The sequence below is a fragment of the Podarcis cretensis genome, assembly GCF_951804945.1.
Source record: "Podarcis cretensis genome assembly, chromosome: 11".
Classification (NCBI taxonomy): domain Eukaryota; kingdom Metazoa; phylum Chordata; class Lepidosauria; order Squamata; family Lacertidae; genus Podarcis; species Podarcis cretensis.
Window position 1 is genome coordinate 16470570 of NC_137180.1, and position 27710 is coordinate 16498279.

The 27710-nt window shown below is 43.3% G+C and overlaps 1 long non-coding RNA gene across 2 annotated transcripts; it reads left to right on the plus strand.

Annotated features, from left to right (window-relative positions):
- The first annotated feature begins 4209 nt into the window (after window positions 1–4209).
- On the plus strand, window positions 4210–26412 carry LOC307226912. Of its 2 annotated transcripts, none has more exons than XR_013843688.1 (3): window positions 4210–4485; window positions 23875–23982; window positions 25872–26412. It is a non-coding gene; the product is annotated as an uncharacterized lncRNA (long non-coding RNA). The 2 variants fall into 2 exon arrangements; XR_013843689.1 differs by having other exon boundaries at window positions 23898–23982.
- Window positions 26413–27710: the final 1298 nt, after the last annotated feature.

Below are 27710 nucleotides of genomic sequence, written 5' to 3' on the forward strand. Positions count from 1 at the left end.
GGCCGTTGATCCGAACTCACGGAGGAAGTGTACCTGCGGTTTCCTCCCGTGAAGCATGAAAAACGGTGTGTCTCCTACCACTGAATTGTAGGACCGATTCCAGGTGAAGCTCACATATTTAACTGCCTCCATCCAAAACTTTGGAGGTAACCCAGAATCTGACAGCATCACCTGTGCAGCCTTAACCAGAGCCTCACTTCTTAGCTCTGCCACCCCCCTCTGTTGAGGAGAAGTCACTGTGTGACTTATCCCTTTCTTGTGAAAGAACTTCTGCAAAGCAGACCCAGTAAACTGTGCGTATCTGTCACTAGCAATTTCCCTGACTCTGGTGGAGAACCTTAGTTCCACCTCCTCAATCCAACGTCTAATCAGCTGTGCTGCATCTTCCTTGGATTTGAGACCATGTGTCCAGGTGTTCTGCGAAAAATCATCCTGCAGTGTCAGCAGAAACCTGGCCCCTCCCAAACTTGGTTCCTTCATGGGACCCAACAGATCTATGTGCACAAGATCAAAAGGTTTTGTGGTTACCCTCTCCACCCTGGGGTAACTGCACCCTCTTACCTTTGCCTGTCTGCAAGCCTGACAATCTAGGACTCTTGCACATTCCTCAATTCTACAGCCTTTGGAAACCTCAGGTAGCACCTGTAGTTCTTCAAGACAAGCATGAGCTGTCTTCTTATGCCACGCACAAGAACATGAAACATGAGTGGGAACTGTAGCACGCAGGGCTTGTGCTTTCTCAACCTTCCCCTCACCCTCCAGAGACGTTTTAAGAATGAAGAGATCATTCTGCCCCTTTGCAACTCTGACCAGTTGCTTCCCTCCTTTGGAGATTGTACAAACATCGTGTTCAAAGCAAACCTTAAACCCCTTTTTCAACAAATAAGGCACAGATAAAATACAGTGTTGCACTCCTGGCACAATGCAAACTTCCATCTGCTCCTGCAAAACAGAAAAAAAGACATTTGCAATGTTATTCACATTTTTCTTTTCCCCACTTGCAAACTGAAGTTTTCCCAGCCGGAATTGCCTTGCAATTCCACATCTCGACTGCAGGGGTCTCTGAGATCAGGTTGCAGTTAGCTCCTGAGTCGATTAAAAAACGAAAATTAGTGTGTCTCTCAGAGCTGTCCTCAAACAAAGCCATACTGGCAACAAATGTCCCGCTGCCCCCTCTCTTTGGGCTTCTGCAGCAGTTCTGTCTGGTTGTCTTGGCAACCAACTCCCCCTTGCTCAGGACCTTGGCAGCTTCCGTAGAAGTAGCCTCCTCCGTTGCCTTGGAGACCGGCCTGGCCTCTGCGTTCCCACGCGACTCTTTAGGCCTTATCTTCACTTTGTCCAGGTGGCCGACCTTGAAACGTCTAGCTCTCCGCCGCTTTCCAGCCTTAGGCTGAATACGATGATCCCCAGTGGAAAAATACTGCCCAGGGCTCCTTTCAGCTGGCCTGGCCCCCCTTCTTCCGGAAGAGCACTCTGTGCCAGCCCTGCCCTCGCTGAAACTGCGTTTCACTTCAGCACTCACAGTGGAAAACTTTTGAAACTTGCCTTTGGAATTCTCAGCCCCCCCGACTTGCACCTCAGGGACTAGGGCTTCAGCCATTTCCAGGCTCTCCATGACAGGGCCCTGGCCTCCTGCTGAAGTTTCACACAAACTTCTCAGCACCTCCCAGGCAGCCCTTGCTGACTTTACGCCCTCCAAACTGGGCAAAAGTGATGCATGTACGCATGCTTTTAGCATAGCAAGCTCTCTTTGCATTCTCTGCTGGCTTTCTTCAGGCAACGCAGCCTCAAAGCCTGTAACGTCAGTCCCTTCAGGACCTGGATTCAGGGGAAGTGGCTCTTTCTGGCTTACATCCCAAAGCCCAGTAACCAGAAACCAACCCCTTACTCTTCTGGACCAGGTTGCCCAACTTCTTAAAGTGAGCTTCTCAAGCGGAACGTCCTCAAGGACCTGGCTGTCTGCCATTTTCTCCTCTTTCCCGGGGCCCAAGCTGCTACTCACGTTTCACCAGCTCTCCGGCACCCGATTTCTCAGCTGCTTTCCCAGCTCTCTGCCTCTCAGCAGCTCTTGCCTCTTAGAAGCAGGCAAAACACAGAACGCAGACCTCTGCTCCGCTTCAGTAGCGTCTTCCAGCTATTGCCAAGCTGACTTCAAACTTCAAAGCTCACCGGCAGACTCTCAGCAACAGTTTTATTAGCGGTAATTAGGTCCCCCATAACCTGTGACGAAATCTGATAAGATCTTAATTGCACTGGCCAGCTAATTGCTTTATGGCCCCAATTAGCCCCAGTGGTCCGGCACGCTTCCCAGCCAAGCTGCGCAGACCTTCTTCTTCGGTTTCGCCTTGCAGAGTAAAAACACAGCGGATCAAAACCGTTGCAGTCTGCTTCAGATCCAAACACACCAAGCACTGTGTGTCACAAATTCATCAGTTCTTTATTGCAGCAAATATTTACAGCTCAGCATTTCTCAGATTCTCCTGGACTGCTAGCATTCATGGCGTCCTTCTCTCTCAGAGACACAGAGAGAACAACAAGTAGAGCTCCTCCCTCCTTCCAATCACGTCAGAATGGGAGGCACACTCAGAACAAAATTAACCCAGTAAGTTCTGAACCCCAACACTTCCCACATTCAAGATGAACAGGATGAGTGAGGGGGCAGGCAGTCAGAAGAGGAAGAAATAGACTTGCCTCTTTTTCAGTGAGCTGAAGGCAGTGGGCTAAAAAAAACCCAACCCTTTCAGGAGGAGGAGAGACTGTACTTTATCAGTACAGCAAGAGCGGACTGGACAGAGGTCAATTCTCTGAGGAGCAACTGTTAGTCACCTTATGGGGAGGGAAAACGCTTTGTCAGAGGAAGAGGTCGGAGTTGACCCCATGAGTCCGAGGGCATGCAGACAAACAAAGGTTAAGAAAAGGTGTCAATCAAAGAAGAAGGGGGGATTTTGTGTTTCCTGTTGGTGGCGTAATTTGAGCTCAGATGCCTCAACTTCATCGTGATAATACAACCGCTAGTATAAGCGAGTCTGAGGTTAATTAATGTGTATTATAAATCTTCTTGTAAATACAACTACTGAGAGCTGATTACCTAAGCCAGCAGCCTGCCAGTTCGGGAAGTCCGTTCCAAAACCAAAGCGTTCCAAAACCAAGGTGCGCTTTCCCATAGAAAGTAATGCAAAATGGATTATTCCGTTCCTGACTTTTAAAAATAACCCCTAAAACAGCAATTTAACATGAATTTTACTATCTAATGAGACCACTGATCCATAAAATGAAAGCAATAAACAACGTACTGCAGTCACACAATCAGTCCATCAGTGGCTGAACTGGGTTCCACACAGTCACACACACACAAACACACACACACACACACACACACACAGAACCGCAAAAGCAAAAAGGCAAAATAGCAAAAACAGACAGACCTCAGCCAAACACTCAAAACGGAAGTGTGGCACTCAAATTGGAAGTGTAACACTCAAAACGGAGCATGTTCGGCTTCCGAAAAATGTTCTTAAACCAGAACACTTACTTCTGGGCTTGCAGTGTTTGTGTTCCACGTTGTTTGAGTATGAAGGCATTTGAGAACCATGGTATCATTGTAATTCTACTGGTCTCTGTAGCTCAGTATGGGGTGAAGACAGGCCTTGTGTGAATCATTAAATCAGAACTTTCCAAACTTTTGATGTTTCATTTCTTTCGAGATATACATTATTTAGTGCCACAGTAATTCAGATTTACTAGCAAACTGGAGGTTCAACTAACCCATTTCCAGCCCTGGAAGGAGCAAGTGAGTGTTTGCACGACACACCTATACAGGTGTCTCAACACACAGTTTGGAAAACTCTGCATTAAATGAAGTCTGGACTCAGCATCACAGGGGAGAAACTGGTGACCTTCAAGAGAGCCGAGGCAATGTGGGTGATCCCAGTCCTCTCACGCCAAGTTTTGAGTTAGCTGCAGAAGAAATCCTACTTACATTTTTAACATTATGAAGTTTCTCTGTAGAAAGGTAATTTAACACACACAACCAAAACCTATCTTTTCTACCTCCCTAAAGCCCACTTCAGCTACTCCAACCCCTACCCCTAAATATCAATCTAAAAATATACAAGGCTACGGGAAGCATCAAATAAAAAGATGAATGAAAATGTGTAAATAGCAAAAACAAAATATAAATCCTCTTCTCCTTTCTCACACACGCACGAACACACTCTTACACTGCTCCTACCACTCCTGACTCCTGGACTTGGACACCTCTGGTTTGTGACTTTTAAGCCAGAATTCAAAAAGATGTCACAAAGGAGGGCAGGTCACTGTTACCTTGACAACCCACCTACCTGGGCATTGCTCCTCAGCCTTCAAAGTTCTTCAGAACTTTGAGGCACCTGATAGTCTGTCTGAAACATCTTGTTGAAACACCTCTATGTCTTGCCAAATGCGAGGTGGTTCTTTTTATGAGATTCAGAAGCAATACAAACACAAGTGACTGAAAAAATTAAAGATTTTATTCTAAACAGCAAGCATTATATACATTACCAAGCAAGCACTTCGATCTGCCACTGGGAAGCCCTCAAGAAGTGGTGAAGTGACCCCCCAGGTTGTATGACCCCCTGACCATGAGTTTGTACACGCGCATCTGAGGTATGCCTCAAAATCATCTAATTTATAGATTATTGATATCTAGCCTGTATGGCTTGCCCAACTGCCTATATGCAGATTATTCATTAGCTAGCCCCGTCTTCCAATACCGCACGTTCCTCCAAACAATGTCTAACATCAAAGAAGGTCAGAAGGTACCCTGCATTATCGCTTCTTCCTTCCACCAGATTATACATTAAAGGTTGCTCTCAGCTATCAAAGAGTAGAACAACAGATAGTGGGGAAGTAAACAGAAGCAGCAAGAGAAGACCATGTCAGATCACTTATCTCCTTGAAATACAATTTTCTTCTGGATAAATTGCCCCTACACTTGGTTCATATTCATATCTCCATTTCAGATTATCCTGATTTTTAAGAGAACCACCCCTCCTTTTAAATACAGTATGAAATGCATTTTGATAACACAGCATTAGGCAATTTGCTTTACAAGCAGGAGGTCCCAGGTTTATTCCCTATCATCTCTAGGTAGGGACATTTTTTTCCCTTCTAAAAATAAAATAAAATAAAATAAAATAAAATAAAATAAAATAAAATAAAATAAAATAGGGGTACTCTCCTTTTGACTCAAGAAAATCACAATTTTATAGTTCAAAACAGGGGAAATAAATACAGTAAATGGACCAAAGTACAAAGATTCACAAAATGTTTAGGGGTGTGCATACCCATGCGTTCCCCCAGAAAAAAAGGATTGCTTCTATGATTCTGTTGTTTTGATGGGGTGAAGTTAAGACACTGGAATCAGCAGGAATCGTTATTCAGCTATGAAAAGCTCTTGTTTGGAAATTTGCTGAAATATTTCTGTTAAGGAATTATCATTTTCTTCCATATCTTTATTTATTGATGTGGAACATTTTTAAATCCTGCCTGTGAGCATAAAACATCCAAGGCAGCTAATCTTGCCAGCAATGAGCAATCAAGATCTTCACTGCTGTTGAATATTGTATTGGAAGGCAGTCCTGTTCAGGGAAGTTTTTAATGGCAGTTTTGTTTTTCATTGTGCTTTTAATACAAGGTATGACCGGAAAGCTCGATGAATGGTCACAGAAATCGGACAGTGAGAAATATTTGAACATACATACCTTACAGGCCTTCAAAGTAGGCCCCCTTGGATACAATGCACCGTTGACAACGTTTGTAGAACTGTTGGAAACTTCTGGATAAGTCGTCTTCGCATACTGCTTTCAGTTCCCTCATCACAGCAGCTTGGATGTGTGAAATGTTGGAAAATCTGTGCCCTTTCACTGCAGATTTCAGTTTTGGGGGGGAGAAATCCGGTGGGTCTGGATCGGGAGAATATGGAGGGTGGGTGTGATGGCTTGGGAATCGGATTCAGAGGCTGAACCTGAGGAATCCCAGCCTGCCCAGGAGTCCCCGCCTCCAGGACCAGCTGAGCCGGACCTGGGGCTTGAACCTGAAGGGTCCTCACCTGTGCCGGATCCTCAAGAGCAGACATCAGCTGAGTCTGCTCTGGCTCGGAAGGTGATGGAGGACCCATTGCCTGCAGGTGCTCCACTCTCAGCCCCGTCAGGGGAAGAGGAGGTTGCTTCTGGGTCCGGTAACCCTCCAGCCTCTTCTGAGCTTCAGAGGCTCAGGGCAGAGAGGTGGAGGGAAGTAAGTTCTTGCAGGATGAGTGCTCGCCTCCATACCACACCCTTGACCTCGGACTGGACTCAGACCACGCCGCACGGTAACCCCCCGGGACCAGCACAGTGGGACAACTCAGTAACCTCAGTAATGATTTCACGTGGAATGTGCAATTCTTCCACCACCGTTCAGATGGACAAACGCCAATCCCACATCAATAACTCATGATCTCTGTTGACATTTGCCGCTGTTCTGCTCATTGATGGTCTGCCAGACTGAGGGTCATCTTCAATGGTTTGCCGCCCGTCATAGAAACACTCAAACCGCTCATGCGCTGTCTTTCAAGTTACAGCTTCATCTCTGTACACAACTGTCAGCATTTTGTGGGTTTCCGATGCCGATTTACCCAGTTTGAAACAGAATTTCATATTGACTCTCTGCTCCATTTTCAATCACAACACACAGCACTATTAACAGCTACTAAATGCTATCGCATGAACGTAGGCCTGTCAACAAATGCCAAGACACATGCACATATATTAGCTAAGATATGGACGAACGCCTCCCTCGTGTCTCTGCGAATCCGGCAGTTCCCATTATCACATACAGCGGTGATTCACCCTACTTTCCAGTCACACCTTATATTTTGTTGGGAGCTGCCCAGGGTGGCTGTGGCCACCCAGTCAGATGAGCACCATATAAATAATAAAATTATTATTATTATTACCCAGGAAAGAGGAAACGGCAGGCAGAAATAGGGGTATGTAGCTAACCCTCAAATTGGGTAAATTCTTGAATTCCTTGAGCACTTGAGACTTTGCCATGTGATGCCAATAAAGGTTTGATGATGATGATGATGATGATTTTGCCCTTTGAACTGGAGTAAATCACTGTCCCCTGTATGATAAAGCAGTTTTCATGCTCTGTGAAATAAAGAGTGATTGATTAGCTACTGCACCGTAACTGCTTCCTTTGGTTGCCCTAATGAAGATGTTTCAATCCTTTTAAAATAGCTTATTATATTTGATTTTATTACAATTGCTTCTGACAGCCTGCAATAATCTTTTTTTAAAAATATAAAGAAATGTTGCGGGTGCAGCCTGTTCATTGGCACACCTGTCTTCTGCTGATGTCCGAAACGTGAAGCCGGGAGACTGACTGTCTCGTATAATTGCATTGCATTGCAAGTGGAAGTCATAAGGTTGGGGTCACTTTTCCTGGTGATGCTTAGCAATGCAAACAGGAGCGCCCTCCACAATTCATTTATTTATTGGTACAAATGTATTGATTGAAAAGAGGGTGAAAGTGTTTTTCTTTTTCCCCAGTTGGGAAACAATGTGAAGCATACTTTCCAAAATGTATAAGTTGTTGCTAGGACGGCATACTAAAGATGAAGAAGTTAAATCAGTGATGAGACAATGGGCAAAATATACTGGGCAATAATATTCAGTTTTCATCTTGGGAAAAGTTATGGAGGGAGGATTTAAAATTTACAGCATGCTGTGCGTTGAAGAAAAGCTATATGAAAATAATGTATCTTTGGTATTTAACACCTATAAAATTAGCAAAAATGTATAGCACTGCTTCAAATGTATGTTGGAAGTGTAAGGAAAAGGAAGGCACGTTCTGCTATATGTGGTGAACATGCAAAATAACAAAGGCATTCTGGGAAATGATATATAATAAGTTGGGGGGGGGGGAGTTTAAAATAACATTTATGAAAAAACCAGAAGCTTTTTACTAGGAAATTTAGATGCAGAAATACCAAAGGAGCAGAAAAGATTGTTTATTTATGGGATGACGGCAGCACAGATATTACCGGCCCAGAGATGGAAAGAAGATAAAGTCCCGACCAGAGATGAATGGTTGTTAAAGTTGATGGACTACGCCGAAATGGTGAAAATGTCTGGGAAAATCAGAAACCAAGAAGATGGAAACTTTAATAAGGAATCGGAAAAATTCATGTTATCTAAAAGAACACTGTAAACAACTAAAAACTTTGCCAGGATTTGAGTAACACTTGTAATGTATTAAAACTGTTGAGGCAGGTGATTAGCTGTGAGAGGAGCTTTTCAGAGCTTGCAGGGCAGCAGCTGAAGAAGGAGCAAAAAGGGTTTTCTTGTGTGTGTGTTTCTTTGTGGCTGATTAGCTGCTCTCCCTGTGCAAAGGTCAGAGGGGGCAGGGTTTCTGTTGAGGCAGGTGATTAGCTGTGGGAGGAGCTTATCAGAGCTTGCAGGGCAGCAACGTTTGATCCATCTTTTAGATTTAGGGGAGCTAGTCTCAAACGTTTGTTGGGGGAGACCTAGGTTTTTTTGGGGGGGGAGTTATTTGTCCTGTCTTCACGCTTTTTATGATGGAGGACCGCTGTAGCCACCCCCAACGACACGTTCTCAAGATGGAGGGTGAGGGAACAGCTGCAGTCACCTGCGGTTCCTGCGCAATGTTTGCCATCTTGCCAAAGGTTGCAGGCAGCTTTACCTGCAGCAATTGCATGTTGATTGACCTCTTAGAAGACAAAGTCCAGCAACTGGAGGAACGTGTAGCTACGCTCCAAAGAATTAGAGAGCTGGAGCTCTTCTTGGAAGCAACAGAGCACACCATCTCCACCAAGGAGGAGACAGGGGACTCCCCTGAGAAGGAGGCTAGTTCACCAACACAGGAGCCAGATATATGGAGAAACGTGACTCAATGATGTAGGAGGCCCAGGGTTCGCTCTGATTGTTTAGAAATACACAATCGCTTTGAGGCCCTCTCCCCTAGCATGGAAGACGAAGAGCAGACTCCATTTGAGGATCTCTCCCTCATTACAGTCGATCAGGTATATGAAGATGAGCAGCAAAGTCAGTCCTCAGGGAATGTGCAGGCGACCTTGGAACGGACAGCTCATGGAAGAACCCCGACCAAACCTAAGAGGAGGTGTGTAGTGGTGATAGGGGATTCCCTACTGAGGGGAACAGAAGCAGTGATCTGTGGGCCTGACAAGATGTCTCGGGAAGTGTGCTGTCTCCCCGGGGCTAAGATCCAAGATGTAACTGAACGACTGCAAGGAATCATAAAACCCACTGACAAATACCCCTTCCTCTTGGTTCATGTGGGAACCGATGACACTGCAAGCAATAGCCTCCAGAAGATCAAAAGAGACTACGAGGCTCTGGGCAGGAAATTGAAGCAATTAAATGCACAAATTGTCATCTCATCTGTCCTCCCAGTTGAACGACGTGGCCCAGGGAGAGAGGGAAAAATAGTGGAAGTGAACAGCTGGCTTCGCAAATGGTGTAAACAGGAACGGTTTGGATTCTTAGATCACGGACTGCAGTTTCTTGAAGATGGACTTCTGGCAAGCGATGAGCTGCGCCTCACAACGGTTGGGAGGAATGTTTTTGCCAAAAATCTCAGAAACCTCATCAGGAGGGCTTTAAACTGACTAATATGGGGGAGGGAGACAGTGCTCCTGAAGGTAGGAGTCTATCAATTGATGAAGATGATCATCCAAATGTCATAGATCAAGTGGAGCAAACAGCACGCAGACCTAGTGGTGGGAGGAAAAAATCCTTAAATAAGAGACACGGGGGAATGATTAATGGACTTCAATGTCTGTACACTAATGCGCAAAGCATGGGAAATAAACAAGATGAGCTTGAGGTCTTGGTACAGCAAACTAAATATGACATCATAGGCATCACTGAAACCTGGTGGGATAAGTCCCACGACTGGAATGTAATAATGGAGGGATACAATCTATTTCAGAGAAACAGACCAGACAAGAAAGGAGGAGGAGTGGTGTTATATGTCAGGGATGTGTATACCTGTGAAGAGATCCAAGATTTAGAACCTCAAAGCCAAAGTGAGAGCATTTGGGTCAAAATTAAGGGAGAGAAGAATAACAGTGACCTCATTGTGGGAGTTTACTATAGATCCCCAAGCCAAACGGAGGGCATAGATGATGCCTTCCTGGAACAGATGGCCAAGCATGCAAAAGGAAGGGAGATAGTAGTAATAAAGGTAAAGGTAAAGGTACCCCTGCCCATACGGGCCAGTCTTGACAGACTCTGGGGTTGTGCGCCCATCTCACTTAAGAGGCCAGGGGCCAGCGCTGTCCGGAGACACTTCCGGGTCACGTGGCCAGCGTGACATCGCTGCTCTGGCGAGCCAGAGTCGCACACGGAAACGCCGTTTACCTTCCCGCTGGTAAGCGGTCCCTATTTATCTACTTGCACCCGGAGGTGCTTTCGAACTGCTAGGTTGGCAGGCGCTGGGACCGAGCAGCGGGAGCGCACCCCGCCGCAGGGATTCGAACCGCCGACCTTTCGATCGGCAAGTCCTAGGCGCTGAGGCTTTAACCCACAGCGCCACCTGTAATGGGGGACTTCAATTACCTGGATATTTGTTGGATGTCAAACTCAGCCAAGAGCATAAGGTCAAACAGATTCCTCACTGGCCTTGCAGACAACTTCATTGTCCAGAAAGTGGGAGAAGCAACAAGAGGAACAGCCATTTTAGATCTGGCCCTAACCAATGTTGATGACCTGGTTAGTGGGGTAGAAGTGGAAGGATCATTAGGCGCGAGTGATCATGCTCTTCTGAAGTTTACTATACAGCGGAAAGGAGCAGCCAAGCATACTAGGACTCAGTTTCTTGACTTTAAGAAAGCCAACTTCATAAAACTTAGGGAAGTGCTGGGTGAGATCCCATGGACAGTAATACTAAAAGGAAAGGGAGTTCATGATGGCTGGGAGTTTGTTAAGAGAGAGATAGTAAAAGCACAACTTCAGGCAATACCAATGAGACGGAAACATGGAAGGCACCTAAAGAAGCCAGGCTGGCTATCTAAAGAACTTTTAACTGAGTTAAGATTAAAAAAGGATGTGTACAAAAAATGGAAAAGGGGGGAAACCACCAAAGAGGAATTCAAACAAATAGCCAGCACGTGTAGACACAAAGTCAGAAATGCTAAAGCACAGAATGAACTCAGGCTTGCTAGAGAGGTTAAAAGCAACAAAAAAGGCTTTTATGGGTATGTTTGTAGCAAAAGGAAGAACAAAGAAACAGTGGGGTCACTCAGAGGAGAAGATGGTGAAATGCAAACAGGGGACACAAAAAGGGCTGAACTCCTCAATGCCTTCTTTGTCTCAGTCTTCTCCGGAAAAAAAAACAAAAAACAATGCCCGACCTGAAGAATTTGGAGCAAATGATTCAGCAGAGGAAACACAGCCCAGAATAACTAAGGAGATAGTACAAGAATACTTGGCTAGTTTAGATGTATTCAAGTCTCCAAGGCCAGATGAACTGCATCCAAGAGTATTAAAAGAACTGGCAGATGTGATCTCAGAACCACTGGCAGTCATCTTTGAGAATTCCTGGAGAACAGGCGAAGTCCCGGCAGACTGGAGGAGGGCAAATGTTGTCCCCATTTTCAAAAAGGGGAAAAGAGAGGACCCAAATAATTACCGCCCAGTCAGTCTGACATCAATACCAGGGAAGATTCTGGAGCAGATCATTAAGCAAACAGTCTGTGAGCACCTAGAAAGGAATGCTGTGATCACCAATAGTCAGCATGGATTTCTGAAAAATAAGTCATGTCAGACTAACCTGATCTCGTTTTTTGACAGAATTACAACCCTGGTAGATGAAGGGAACGCAGTGGATGTAGCCTACCTTGATTTCAGCAAGGCATTTGACAAGGTGCCCCATGATATTCTTGTAAAGAAGCTGGTAAAATGCGGTCTTGACTATGCTACCACTCAGTGGATTTGTAACTGGCTGACTGACCGAACCCAAAGGGTGCTCATCAATGGTTCCTCTTCATCCTGGAGAAGAGTGACTAGTGGGGTGCCACAGGGTTCTGTCTTGGGCCCGGTCTTATTCAACATCTTTATCAATGACTTGGATGATGGACTCAAGGGCATCCTGATCAAATTTGCAGATGAGACCAAACTGGGAGGGGTGGCTAACACCCCAGAGGACAGGATCACACTTCAAAATGACCTTGACAGATTAGAGAACTGGGCCAAAACAAACAAGATGAATTTTAACAGGGAGAAATGTAAAGTATTGCACTTGGGCAAAAAAAATGAGAGGCACAAATACAAGATGGGTGACACCTGGCTTGAGAGCAGTACATGTGAAAAGGATCTAGGAGTCTTGGTTGACTACAAGTTTGACATGAGCCAACAGTGTGACGCGGCAGCTAAAAAAGCCAATGCAATTCTGGGCTGCATCAATAGGAGTATAGCATCTAGATCAAGGGAAGTAATAGTGCCACTGTATTCTGCTCTGGTCAGACCTCACCTGGAGTACTGTGTCCAGTTCTGGGCACCACAGTTCAAGAAGGACACTGACAAACTGGAACGTGTCCAGAGGAGGGCAACCAAAATGGTCAAAGGCCTGGAAACAATGCCTTATGAAGAACGGCTAAGGGAGCTGGGCATGTTTAGCCTGGAGAAGAGGAGGTTAAGGGGTGATATGATAGCCATGTTCAAATATATAAAAGGATGTCACATAGAGGAGGGAGAAAGGTTGTTTTCTGCTGCTCCAGAGAAGCGGACACTGAGCAATGGTTCCAAACTACAAGAAAGAAGATTCCACCTAAACATTAGGAAGAACTTCCTGACAGTAAGAGCTGTTCGACAGTGGAATTTGCTGCTAAGGAGTGTGGTGGAGTCTCCTTCTTTGGAGGCTTGACAACCATATGTCAGGAGTGCTCTGATGGTGTTTCCTGCTTGGCAGGGGGTTGGACTCAATGGCCCTTGTGGTCTCTTCCAACTCTATGATTCTATGATTCTATGATTCTAAAAGGGTGAAAATAGACTATTTTAAGAAAAATGGAGAAACTATATGAAGCAGCAGAAAAAGTGTGATAATGGAAACCATGGGGGGGGGGACAGAGAAGTCTAAGGATTCAGGCAATCCTAAATGTTGATGATTATGCTTATTGTTTGAATACAAATGTATGTTGTAAAATTGAATTTTTAAAATTAAAAAAGCGTGGGAAAGTGTTTTTCCCGCCAGGTAGAGTGAGGGCAGTTCTCATTTTGTCACATAGCCGATTCTGATTAGCTGTGTGTGATGCCTTATTTTCTGGGATCACCTATGTCACAATTTGTAGAAAACAAATAGACAGTACTGAGATGGTTCAAATGCTTCCACTTCAGTGCAAGAGAGGGGAGGATCAAAATAACTGTTCTTTTAGAAAATGCCACCCGAACCAAAGCACTACTTTCAAGCCAACTTTTTCTAGACCTGGTTCAGACATGACACTAAACCACAGTTTAGCATTGCGTTTCTCATTCCCCTCCCCTTTGGCATGACCACAAATTGGAGAATGGAAGGATCCACTTCTGTTTCCAGAGCTCAAAGGGAATCCAAGTTACGCACATGGTTTTGGGCCATGTGCAGAGTTCCAATGGAATCAAGCTTCTCAGTAACACCTTTGCCCACAACCTCATTTGTGGCTTACACTTGGAGGGAATCTAATATATACGTATATAAAAAACATAATTTTATTGGTATGCCACCTTTGCGCAGGTCAAACCATGCTCAAGGCATCTTATGACATGAAACGAATACATAACTACAGCATAACATCCGCGACCAGAAAGAAGAGGAATATCAAGAAGACTGGAAGAAATTTAAAGACTATTTGAATAGAGATTGCAACATTGAAAATTAGAAGTTACCTGAAAGTATCAATTAGGACTAGGATTAAATTAGGATTTAATTATTAAATGAGATTTAGAAGGTTAAGAAAAGTTAAGAAACTTGACTATAATTGGAATATTGTTTTTGAATAATGATATTGGAAAACTGCTACATTTAGTTACAAGGAAATTCAGATGGGAGGGACTGGAGTAAGTCAAGTAATAGGTTTATGAGGCTGGAAGTTTAATCAATTATTAATTTGTATTGTGTTTGTGTACTTGTTATATCTTTTGTTGTTATTTGCTTTATTTGTTTTATTTTTTTCCTATTCTTTCTTTATTGGTTTTTTAGTATGTGTTATATTTGTAAGAAACCTAATAAACATTATTGGGGGAAAAACACATACCTACAGCATAACAAAAGCAGTCATAAACCATAAATCAGACATTAACAAATACAAAGCCAAACTGAACAATTCCCACATAAATCACAACAAAATGTAAAATAAAGATACAAAAAACCAACATCTCTCACGCCCCCCCCCCCCCAATCCCAATATTCCCACTCAAGAGTCTGTTCAGCAGCCTCAGCTTTTGTAGCTGGAGTCAGTCAAGGCCCCACATCGCCAGGCCAGGTAGGAAAAGGCCCACAAGGAAGGTAACAAGTCTTCCAGGATTTGCAGCCAATATTGAGGCATGTGTCAGAGCAATCATTTGGATGCTACTTTAATTTATGACAGCTTTCAAAACACAGGTGGCCGTTTCATGCAGTAGCTTAATGCATGGAGGAGCCAAGTGCATGCAGTGGTTTGTGCAATGTTCTTCACCGGAGGCCTTTTTAAAAAACCAGGACCGTCATATTACAGTCATAGTGTATGCACCAAACCTGCAATCTAAGCATGGAAATGTTTCCAAATTTTAATTCAGTTTTTTAAAAAATGAATGTGTATTTTAAAACTATGTCTAAAGCCTTCTTCTTCTTCTTCTTCTTCAATCACTCGTAGCCGAGTAAGATTGTCTTCCATGAACATGGTCTTAACAGTGAGTTCATAAGTGACTGTGGAGGCCAATTCTGGATCCACACGTCCTTCCACAGTGGGGACATAGGTTTCCGGGTGGGTGTTGATCGTGGTGAGGGTTTGTCAAGTGTGCCTTCCTCTTAGCACGTTTCTTGTCCTGAGTTCGAGTGTCTTCAAAGCCCATGATACCTTTGGTCTAGGCCGTTCTCCAATTGGAGAAAAAGAAGAAGAAGAAGAGTTTGGATTTGATATCCTGCTTTATCACTACCCGAAGGAGTCTCAAAGCGGCTAACATTCTCCTTTTCCTTCCTCCCCCACAACAAACACTCTGTGAGTTGAGTGGGGCTGAGAGACTACAGAGAAGTGTGACTGGCCCAAGGTCACCCAGCAGCTGCATGTGGAGGAGCGGGGAAGCGAACCCGGTTCCCAAGATTACGAGACTACTGCTCTTAACCACTACACCACACTGGCTCTCACAGGCCAGTGTTTCACAATTGTTGGTGTTTATCCCACAATTGTTTTTTAAGATTTGCCTTGAGAGAGTCTTTAAACCTCTTTCGTTGACCACCAGCATTACGCTTTCCATTTTTAAGTTCGGAATAGAGTAGTTGCTCTGGATGACGATAATCAGGCATCCACACAACATGACCAGTCCAACGAAGTTGATGTTGAAGAATCACTGCTTCGACATTGGTGATCTTTTCTTCTTCCAGTACACTGGCATAAGTTCGCCTACCACGTTACTAAAGGGATCATTGCAAGTTTCTCCATTTTGGATTCTTTGGTGTGCATCTTTGGACTACCAGAGTTGAGCCTTGTTCTGTTGGCCAAAGCCAATGTGGCAACTTTCAGTCAACGGAAACCCTTTGACTTTTTGCCTTTCCATTCTGACGGGGGAATGTAATTCTCATGAGTTTATTGGTGCCTTTTGTGATGCCACTGGATGACTATGGAATGGGCAATTTGGAAGAAAGCCCTGGGTAGTAAATATATCGGGTGATTTAAGAAGCTAAAATATCATAACAGAAATTATGGTTGTACCACAGGGAATATATTATTTCTGGTTTCCTGGCCAGCTAGTATAAAATACAAAATACATTTCTGTTTTTCTATCGGTTCATAGTTGCTCTGTCAGGCAAGCCTTTGGCTTTTAACAACGCACATGTGATTAGGCAGATAAAGAGATCATGAGGCAGAAAATAGATCTTAACAGCTGATTCCAGATACTCATAAGTGTGTTTAATAACCTATCATTTGATATCCCATGGTTATAGCAGCCATTAGCTTGACACTCTGGGATTATTTAAGAAATTGCCGTTATTAAAAACGGGCAACTGAAAAGTGAGACATATTTATCTCTTAGTTTTACGCACAAGCAATTAATTGGTCTAAATTATACTTGGTTCTAATGCTGGGGCTTATTTATAGTGTAGCTGAGGATTTATTGCTCTGCTCTGCTTCCTGGAACATATCACTGGCCAAGTTTGGGCATTCTGTGTGATTATTATAGTTATTTTGCAAAATGGTGAAGGAGAGAGGAGTGTCCGGAGCTCTAGGAGGTTTTATGTCATTACATTTTAGATTTATAACATGTTTTAACCACCTAGGCTAAGAGTGGCCAACAACCTTATAAAGAAAAGTAAAGCTATTGTTTATTTAAATCCCACTAAGAATATATATGGATTAGAATATATATGGAAATAGAGACAAGGGGAAAATCAAAATGTTAATCAGAAATATAGATGTATTTTTTTTAAAAAAAATCACAGTAGGCATGAGATAACGCTTACTACGTTATAAATTTTATTTTGGAATAGATACAGCAGAAAGATAATTAAGATAACATTATCCGAAATCGAGATAAAGGGAAGTCGATCAATGTTGTTGTAAAATTAATGTTGTGTTGTTAAAGTTGTGTTGTTTATGTTGTACGTATTTTATGTTCTTTTTCTTTTCTTTTTTTTCTTTTCTTTTTATGTTTATTTCATTTACTTTTGTCTGTTGTATGTCTGTGAAATATAGTTATGCAAAACTTAATAAAAATATTAAAAAAAAAAATCCCACTAAATAATGCTTACTTGTCCTCAGCCAGTAAGGTCTATTTCACACAGTTGGATTATTCGTACAATAAATGTGGACCACACATCTTTCATTGAGTTTATATTGCATCCCAGCACACAACTGCAGTATTCCTCTGCTCCTTGAGTAGCCAACATGGTGCCCTCCATGTGCTTTGGAGTACAACTCCCATCATCCTGGCCATTGACCATGCTGGCTGAGACTTCTGGAGAACATCACATTGGCTTCCTCTACTCTACTTCCACACTGGTTTTTTTGTTTTATTTTATTTTAATTAGATACCGCCCTATACCAGGAGGTCTCAGGGCTGTTCACAGAAAAGATCACAATATATAAAATCAAAATAAGAATAATAACCCAATAACAACCCCCCCACACAAAAAGAGCCACATTTTAAAAGGGTATAGGATGTCAATCAGATCAATCAAAGGATTGGTTAAAAAGGAACATTTTTGCCTGGTGCCTAAAGGTGTATAGTGAAGGCGCCAGGCAAACTTCCCTGGGGAAAGCATTCGACAGACGGGGGGCCAATGCAGAGAAGGCCTCTTCTCATGTTGCCACCCTGTGGACCTCTCAAGGAGGAGGCACACGAAGGAGGGCCTAAGATGATGATCTCAGGGTCCGGGTACATTCATATGGAAAGAGGCGGTCCTTGAGGTATTGTGGTCCTGAGCCATTTAAGGCTTTATAGGTCAAAACCAGCACTTTCAATTGGGCCTGGAAATTAATTGGTAGCCAGTGCTGTCGGATCAGGATCAGTGTAATATGCTCAAACCGTCTTGCTCCGGTGAGCAACATGGCCACTGAATTCTGCACTAGCTGAAGTTTCCAACTGTCTTCAGAGGCGTATAACACATTGCAGCAATCTAACCTTGAAGTTACCAGAGCATAGACAACAGTAGTTAGGCTATCCCTGTTCAAATAGGGACGTAGCTGGGCCACCAGTCGAAGCTGATGGAAGGTACTCTGGGCCACTGAGGCCACAATTGAATATAGTTCTGCCAATGTCACATGCCCATCTTGCAAAAATCTCCAATGGTCACAGAATGGCCTAGTGGTTGTATAGTTCATGGCACTTGAATGAGGCCTAATGTAGTATATTTGTGGGATACAGGTTTGTAAAGATGATTACTGATATTTAATCTTGAACCCTGCTAGTCATTGACTGGCTCCACTTTGATTGGTTTGTCTTTCCAAATCCGCCTCTGGAAATGGTCTGTGGTTTGCTTGTGACCAACAAACTAGACTATGAAACCATGGTTTGAAGGCAGCTTATGAATCTTGACTTGTGTTAACCGCAATGTCATGTCACATGCCAACACGCTATCCTGGCTTAATCTTAGTTTCATAGAATTGTAGAGTTGAAAAGGACCACGTAGTGCAGAAATTTTTCACCCAAGGTGGGGCTCGATTCCATGAGCCTGAGATTAAAAGTCTTATGGGCTACTGAAGGAGCTAATCTTATTTTTGTGCCCTGTCTCACCTGGGTATAGAACATGGGAATGCTTAAAAGACAAGATCCACATTAGGCAAAACAAGGTATGGTCACTTTCCTTGTGTATAAAACTGTTGCTTGGTTTGTTCCACCAACCATGGTTTAAAACAAAGCTTAGCATTATGTGAAAACACAACCACTATGGCGTCTGCTCTCTTCTCCACTTCTAAATATCTCTCAAAGTGTTTGAGCAGTGGAGCATTCAACTTTGTTGAAAGTTCTCTGGCTAAATAACTGGCAGTCAAAGTGTCACATTTAGTGTGCCGACAACACGAACAAGAATTATGCTGCAGTATATTTTTATTTCCTTCTAGCCCGTAATGATGTCTCATTATAATTTTACTTCCATGCATCGTGTTAAATAAGCGAAAATTAATTTGCTCTTAATGCCATTTTTAATAATGTCACATAACCAGTCCACTATAGCTCCTCAATCACTGGGACAAAGTGCATTGGGCCAAATGTGATCCAGAGAGCAATGTTTTACCATGCAATTTTCCTGATCCAAATAATATCATAATAATGAAAAATACAGGCTGTTCACATAGCCCAGTTTTTTAGAAAGAAAAGTTGTGATTTTGCTGTTGTTTTCGAACCTTTCTTCATAGAAAGATGAGGGTAGCAACACTCTGATTCTGGTGTTATATAGAGTGGTACCTCGGGTTACATATGCTTCAGGTTACATACTCCACTAACCCAGAAATAGTGCTTCATGTTAAGAACTTTGCTTCAGGATAAGAACAGAAATCTTGCTTCGGCGGCCCGGCAGCAGCAGGAGGCCCCATTAGCTAAAGTGGTGCTTCAGGTTAAGAACAGTTTCAGGTTAAGAATGGACCTCCGGAACGAATTAAGTACTTAACCCGACGTACCACTGTATCAGTATATGTTCTAATTGAGATTGATGATATACTTTTAACCTGTTTTGACTCTTTTGGGTTTATCCGACTGTACTCTGCTTTTTCCTTTAAAGCGGCATATAAATTAAATAACAACACCAAATCAAGATATGGTGCAAAGGGAAGGAGCAGCGTGTGACTGTACCAATCACGATAATAAGACTACAACTCCTGAGTGTTAGTTATATAAGGAGACATGGGACACAGGTGGCGCTGTGGTCTAAACCACTGAGTCTCTTGAGCTTGCCGATCGGAAGGTTGGTGGTTCAAATCTGCACAACAAGGTGAATTCCTGTTGCACTGTCCCAGCTGCTGCTAATCTAGCAGTCGAAAGCACACCAGTGCAAGTAGATAAAAGAGGTACCACTGTGGCGGGAGGGTAAACAGCGTTTCCAGGCATTCTGGTTTCTGTCACGGTGTTCCGTTGTGCCAGAAGCAGTTTAGTCCTGCTGGCCTCATGACCCGGAAAGCTGTCTGTGGACAAACGCCGGCTCCCTCAGCCTGAAAGCGAGATGAGCACCACACCTCATAGTTGAATTTGATTGGACTTCACCATACAGGGGTCCTATAAAGGTAAAGGACCCCTGACCATCAAGTCCAGTTGCGAATGACTCAGAGGTTGCGGCGCTCATCTCGCTTTACAGGCTGAGGGAGCCGGCGTTTATCCGCAGACAGTTTTCCTGGGTAATGTGGCCAGTATGACTAAGCCGTTTCTGGCGCCACAGAACACCGAAACCAGAGCAGCGCACAGAAACGCCGTTTACCTTCCCGCTGGAGCAGTACCTATTAATCTACTTGCACTTTTTGGTGTGCTTTCATAAACATTACTTACTTTTGAGAAAATATGCATAGGATTATACTATAAGTGTGCCTACCTGTTGCACTGTATCTATGGAGTTGTATCAAACTTAATTATACTCAGTGCTTTTTTCTGGGGGGGGGATGCAGGGGTACTCACGCCCCTAAACATTTTGTGAATTTTTGTACTTTTGTCCATTTATTGCATTTATTTTTCCTGATATGAACTATAAGATGGTGATTTTCGAGACTTCCGGGTTGGCGCCTCCGGCAATGGCTGAGCTCCTCCGATCGGGAGGAACTTATTCTGTGAAAAACAGGGTCTGACCGCCACGGCGAAGGCGGAGACCCATTGAAATCACAAGTGGGAGAAGTTTGTGAACCTGGGATTCGGCTGGCACCTTTTGTGCCTCCCCTACTCGCGGGGAAACCCTGTTTTGGGGATCCGGAGCGACGTGGGGTGAGTGGCGCGGTGCTTTGAATTGACTGCTTCTTTCACGGAGTGAAGCCACTTTGCTGTTGCTGGAGAGCGCTGACTTTTTCCTGTGCATAATTGGATTTTAAACAACTACCTGTGAGTAGAACGGAAAATTGGATCTTTAAATACCTTAATTTGGCGCTGAAGCGGGAAGGTCATAAACAGGAAGTCCGCCTTCTGCTTTTGTAAATAGACTGAAGCAAAGACGTTACAAGCTAAAGTCTTTGAAAGCTTTTGACAAAGGATTAAATCTCCATCGGTTAAAAATACAAAACCCCCCTTGGAAGCAGGTGAAGAGGGGGGAAATTTTGAACTTAGTAAGCCTGCAGGAGTGAGGGGAAAATCAAATTACCACAGCTCCGAACCTGGGAATGGGCTGCCAGATGACGTTTGGGGAAAGTTTATTGACAGAACGGATTTGACAGCTAGCTAAAATAAGAGTAAGATACTGTTTCCATTGTCCTCTTCTGCATTTAAAATGGAGCAAAAAGTAACTGAAAATCGAAACTATGTTTATTGCTTGAGTTGTGCTTGAAAGAACTGATACAAGTGGAGACTGTTTCCCTCTAGAGGAAGCCTTTGAAATTGTTATAGGAGTGTAACTGGGAGGTCTCCAGCTGCAAGATAAGGATTCTGAGAACCAGAGATTGACCTTGGACCATTCAAAATGTTGATAGGAGAAGTTATTGTGACTGCATTATGTAAGATAAACTATTTGCTGGAAGAGCTTCATAAAAAGACGGATGACATTACTTTTAAAATTGATAATTTGGAACAGAAAGTGACTAATTTGAGACAAAAAGCGAGCACCAACACAGAAATAATTCAGCTCCTGGCACAGGAACCTACTATGGCAGAACAAATGGTGGAAGAAAAGGAGAAAGTCATTGTTTTTGAACCTAAAATAACACAAGCGGGATCCTTAGTTTTACAGAAGCAAATTGAGGACTATAAACTGAGGCCTTTTATGATTGAATCTAGAAAAAGCCAGATTTTGAGGATTGGATCCCGGCTTGGACTGAAGAAGGAAAGTTGGAAAGATCCCTCTATCCAGGGATTAATTGACTTTTGGGACATGGACTTGGATTTGGAGGAGATTGAAGTTTTGGGGGCCTTTGGATTTGGAGGAATCTCGAAATACGTCCTGAAACACTGTATAGACCCTAGAGTCAACTATGGAAATTTGGCTGAACTGTCCAGAAGGAATAAAAGTATTGTTAGGATGGAGTTCTCTCGAGATTTGCTCTCTAGCATTAAAGAATATGAAGAAGATCTGCAGAAGGGACCTGGAAAAGAGTTAAGAGCCTCGGACATAAGATCTCTAGGTTGATGGACAATATGGAATTGACGGAAAGGACTGGCAGAATCCGAAACCAGGGAGAGGAGTTGATGGAAGAAGATTGGAAAATTTAAAGTTTATATATAGAAATATCACAAAATTAATGAGTGATAGAAAAATGGTGGATTAATATTTTATGGATTTAGCAGAAATGTTATAAGGAGCTAAGCATATATAGGTATTTTAGTTTTAATGTTAAAATAAGGTTAAAAGGTCGAAAGGTCGGCGGTTCGAATCCCTGCGGCGGGGTGCGCTCCCATTGCTCGGTCCCAGCGCCTGCCAACCTAGCAGTTCGAAAGCACCTCCGGGTGCAAGTAGATAAATAGGGACCGCTTACCAGCGGGAAGGTAAACGGCGTTTCCGTGTGCGGCTCTTGCTCGCCAGAGCAGCGATGTCACGCTGGCCACGTGACCCGGAAGTGTCTCCGGACAGCGCTGGCCCCTGGCCTCTTAAGTGAGATGGGCGCACAACCCCAGAGTCTGTCAAGACTGGCCCGTACGGGCAGGGGTACCTTTACCTTTTTAAGGTTTAAAAAAATATGTTATTTATAATATGATAGAGAATAGAGAAAGATGGAAAGGATTTGCTGAAATAACTAGTAGAAGTGGAATACAAAAAGGGAGGTGAGAGGAGGTCGAGGAAACAAGGGAATGAAAGAAAGAGTATCGAAAAGGGGGGGATGTATTATTATTTTATTTTATTTTTAATAGTTTTTGTTTTGTTTTATTTAGGGTTAGGGTTAGGGAGTGGGTTTGGTTTAGTTTAGTTTAATGTGTTTAGTTTAATGGGTTTAGGTTGTGTTTAGTATTGTTTATATATTGTATTGTATTGTCTTTTTTTTCTTTTTCTCTTTTGTTTTTTCTCTTCTGTCTTTTTTCTTTTTAAAAGTAATAAATATTATTTTGAAAAAATAATAATAAAATGGTGATTTTCTTAAGTCGAAATGAGAGTACCCCTAAACATTCTTTTTTTTGGGGGGGGAGCACTGATTATACTCTGGATAACAGACAATTAGTTATAATGAATTTAAATTCACTTATTTCAATCGGTCTACTCATTAAGTCAGGTAAAACCCATACTCTTTATATGCAGCAGTGGTATCATTGATACTGTCTTTCTCCCCCACCCCAATAAAAAAGCAAGAAAAGAGCCACATTGAGGGGGAAAGTCAGCATTAATAAAGTTACAAATCAATATGTGCACCAAATTATAGTTTATAATCTTCCCAAATAAAACTTAAACTGCACTTTTCTTTTGAAACTAAAGCTTGCTTTAAAGAAGTCCAGCAATAAAATATTTCATACATTAATTTACTGTTGCTTTTTTAAAAAAATCCACAAGGTAATTTGCAAGCTTTTAAGTCACATTACACAGTTAAATCATCTTGACTCTTTTTCATGTTTGCTGCAGGACGCATTAGTTTAACATTTCAGCCTACAGTACCGGTTGTTTATTAGAATAATTTTGAAGAACTACGAATATTTTATGCCAAGCAATGCCGTAAGATTATCAGAGGTTCAAAGCACAGCACTTTGTGTTCTGCTAATACTGGCTAATACTTACTGGCATGTGTCTCCTTGAAACTGTGTAATGTATTTATATCAGCGTTTGTTTTAGTGAATTTAAAAGAGGCATTACAGGAAGAAAATGTAATGTAAATTCTAAACAGTGCCTCTTGTGCCGCATTAAATTACTATGCTTGTCTGGTAGTAAACTTTTTTTTCTCTCGGAGCGATGTGAAAATGATTTATAATTGCATTTATGTTTCAAATCTTTCGTTGAAGCATCCTTGCTATCTGGTGACTGTCTGCTGATATATAACTTACGGCCCCCAATTAAAATGTGCCATGCGTATAATTGCAGGGGAATATTTTATCATTTCTACAGGGTATTTCTGGTTCTGGTTTCAGAGCTTGACATCGCAGCTGGCAAAATGCTCAAGTCCATTGCAAAGGCTGGCAGGGGAAGCAAGTGCCAGTTTGCCAGTTCACCAAGGTAAGCACAACTTTGCTGAATGAACCAAACATGATGACCCAAAATGTAGTTTGGAAAACCTTGGAGGCAGCGAATCACAAGAGCAGGCGCTGGCAAAAATCAGCGACGCAGGGAGAACCGCGAAGCCCGCTGGTGTCTCCTCAGAGCTCCATCATTATTTCAGACATGATATACAGTGGTACCTCGGGTTAAGTACTTAATTCGTTCCGCAGGTCCGTTCTTAACCTGAAACTGTTCTTAACTTGAAGCACCACTTTAGCTAATGGGGCCTCCTGCTGCCGCTGCACGATTTCTGTTCTCATCCTGAAGCAAAGTTCTTAACCTGAGGTACTCTTTCTGGGTTAGCAGAGTGTGTAACCTGAAGCGTATGTAACCTGAAGCATATGTAACCTGAGGTACCGCTGTATCAGTATAGCACAATGTTTAGCAGGTGATATATCGCAATGTTGAAAACCAGATATTGCCCAGCCTTACTGTTCCCCCCGACTTAGTTCCATCTTTATTTCAGACATCATGGTATATTGATATATTGTGATATTTAGTCAGTGATATATTGTTGTAAATCAGATATCATCCAGCCCCAATCGTCATCATAGTAATGACCAGATTTGAGGTTTATTATTATTATTATTATTATTATTATTAAATCATTTATACCCCGCCACTCTGAGCGGCTCCCAATAGAATATTAAAAACACAGTAAGACATCAAACATTAAAAACTTCCCTGAAGGGCTGCCTTCAGATGTCTTCTAAAAGTCACATAGTTGTTTATTTCCTTGACATCTGAGAGGAGGGCATTCCACAGGGCAGGTGCCACTACCGAGAAGACCCTCTGCCTGGTTCCCTCACTTCTTGCAGTGAGGGAACCGCCAGAAGGCCCTCGGCACTTGACCTCAGTGTCTGGGCAGAATGATGGGGGTGGAGACGCTCCTTCAGGTATACTGGGCCGAGGCCATTTAGGGCTTTAAAGGTCAGCACCAATACTTTGATTTGTGCTCAGAAATGTACTGGGAGCCAATGTAGGTATTTCAAGACCGGTGTTATGTGGTCCCGGCGGCCAATCCCAGTCCCCAGTCTAGCTGCCACATCCTGAATTAAATGTAGTTTCTGGGTCACCTTCAAAGGTAGCCCCACGTAGAGCGCATTGCAGTAGTCCAAGGAATGACAGGCCTATGATGTTTGTAGTTCAGTCATATATAAGTTGTCAGAATCAATTAAGTACATAGATAATATCGATATGATTTTTTTTAAAAAAGGAATTTAGCCATTACCCCAACTTCCTATGACAGATGATCAAGTCTATGCCTACGTCTTACACTTATTTCAGTTCCTCCAGTGCCTACCATTTTTAAGTGGATGACTCCTGCGGTTGGTAGTGTGGAACCCTCACAATTAGACAAATGTTCCTGCCAAGCTGTAAAGAGGATTTGGGGAGGGAAATGAAAGCAAATGTTTGATGCAAGGTGTAATGGGTACCGCAGAACTAACAATAAACCTGATCCTGGAATATTTGGTTTCGCTAATATGATCCAATTAAGCTGAAGCAAAGCATCCTTGGGTTCATTTGCTCAAAGCCATTCCTTCGATGAGGAAACATTAAGTCACGGGTCTCCTTCTCTCTTTCTCCTTCTCTCTGCCAGCTGCCCATGCGGTTTTATAATCCAAAAAAGCAATGAGGTAGTGAATAACGGGATTACTTTTAGAGGTTAATAATTGGGTGATGGGAAAGTCTTTTGTGATGCTTTAGCACATGCCGAGTCATAGCAGTTTGAAACGTTAAGGGCAAATTGTCACCAAGAAACTGGAAATAGTATTTTAGATTGGCCTCTTTTGTTAAATGCGTGCTTATGTGAATGTGGGATTGATTTTTTTCTCTTTTTTTTGCAGGGAATGTGTGGACTCGCAGAGCAAAGTTATCTCCCTAAAGTGCAGGCTTCTTTTAATAGCCTAATTCGTGTTCCCAGCTTGGGTCCACTCAGTCCAACCTCAGTTATGTTTTTAAGTCAGGAGGGAAGTATGCTGTGAAACTGCAGGGAAGGGATAAAACTCGCCATTTCACATTCTTGGTGCCCAGCAGGTCTGTGTGTCCGTTCTGTGGAAGATTTGGCTTTCCATTTGCGACAGGAGCAACTGAGTGCTCTGCGGAAAGGCATTACCTATTCAGAAATCTCCTTTGGCATCCCATAAAAAAAGCTGCTTAAAGCTAGGCTGCTGAGAATCTGACCAGTAAGCGTATTATTTTCAGAGAGGTCTCCTACTGGAGCTACATCCCTGTTCCAAAAATGGACTATTGTCGAGTTGGCTTAGTTCTTTCTAAGGGAAGTGCCAGGCTATTTAACTGTCCACGTCCCGCGACTCTGGAGTATGAACTCTTCTATACTTAACTCTGTTCTGTGTTCATCTCCCTCTCCTCCCATGAGTTTGAATAATAATAATAATAATAATAATAATAATAATAATAATAATAATAATTTATTATTTATACCCCACCCATCTGGCTGAGTTTCCCCAGCCACTCTGGGCGGCTCCCCAATCAAGTATTAAAAACAATACAGCATTAAATATTAAAAACTTCCCTGAACAGGGCTGCCTTCAGATGTCTTCTGAATGTCATGTAGTTGTTTATCTCTTTGACATCTGATGGGAGGGCGTTCCACAGGGCGGGTGCCACTATCGAGAAGGCCCTCTGTCTGGTTTCCTGTAGCCTCACTACTCACAATGAGGGAACCGCCAGAAGGCCCTCGGCGCTGGATCTCAGTGTCCGGGCAGAATGATGGGGGTGGAGACGCTCCTTCAGATATACAGGACCAAGGCCGTTTAGGGCTTTAAAGGTCAGCACCAACACTTTGAATTGTGCTCGGAAACGTACTGGGAGCCAATGCAGATCTCTCAGAACCAGTGTTATGTGGTCCCGGCAGCCACTCCCAGTCACCAGTCTAGCTGCCGCATTCTGGATTAATTGCAGTTTCCGGGTTACCTTCAAAGGTAGCCCCACGTAGAGCGAGTAGTCCAAGCGGGAGATAACTAGAGCATGCACCACTCTGGCGAGACAGTCCGCGGGCAGGTAGGGTCTTAGCCTGCGTACCAGGTGGAGCTGGTAGACAGTTGCCCTGAACACAGAGTTAACCTGCGCCTCCATGGACAGCTGTGAGTCCAAAATGACTCCCAGGCTGTGCACCTAGTCCTTCAGGGGCACAGTTACCCCATTCAGGACCAGGGAATCCCCCACACCCACCCGCTCCCTGTCCCCCAAAAACAGTACTTCTGTCTTGTCAGGATTCAACCTCAATCTGTTAGCCGCCATCCATCCTCCAACCGCCTCCAGGCACTCACACAGGACCTTCACTGCCTTCACTGGTTCTGATTTAAAGAAGAGGTAGAGCTGGGTGTCATTTGCATACTGATGAACACCCAGCCCAAACCCCCTGATGATCTCTCCCAACGGCTTCATATAGAAAAAGGATTTGGCCTCTGTGAACTTCGTTTCTGAGATCTGAAAAGAAGAGAAAAATTCCACTGCAGAAAGGGTCCACCTGGCAACTTTTTATTGGCGTTTCCAGATGACCTGTTTATTGAGCTTTCATCCTGATTACGTAAGAATCATAGAATCATGGAGCTGGAAGAGACACACAGGGTCAACTCAGTCCAACCCCCTGCAAAACAGGCAACTTTTGGTGGGATGCAATCCCGCAACCTGAGATTCAGATATTTTCAGGGAGATGTTGG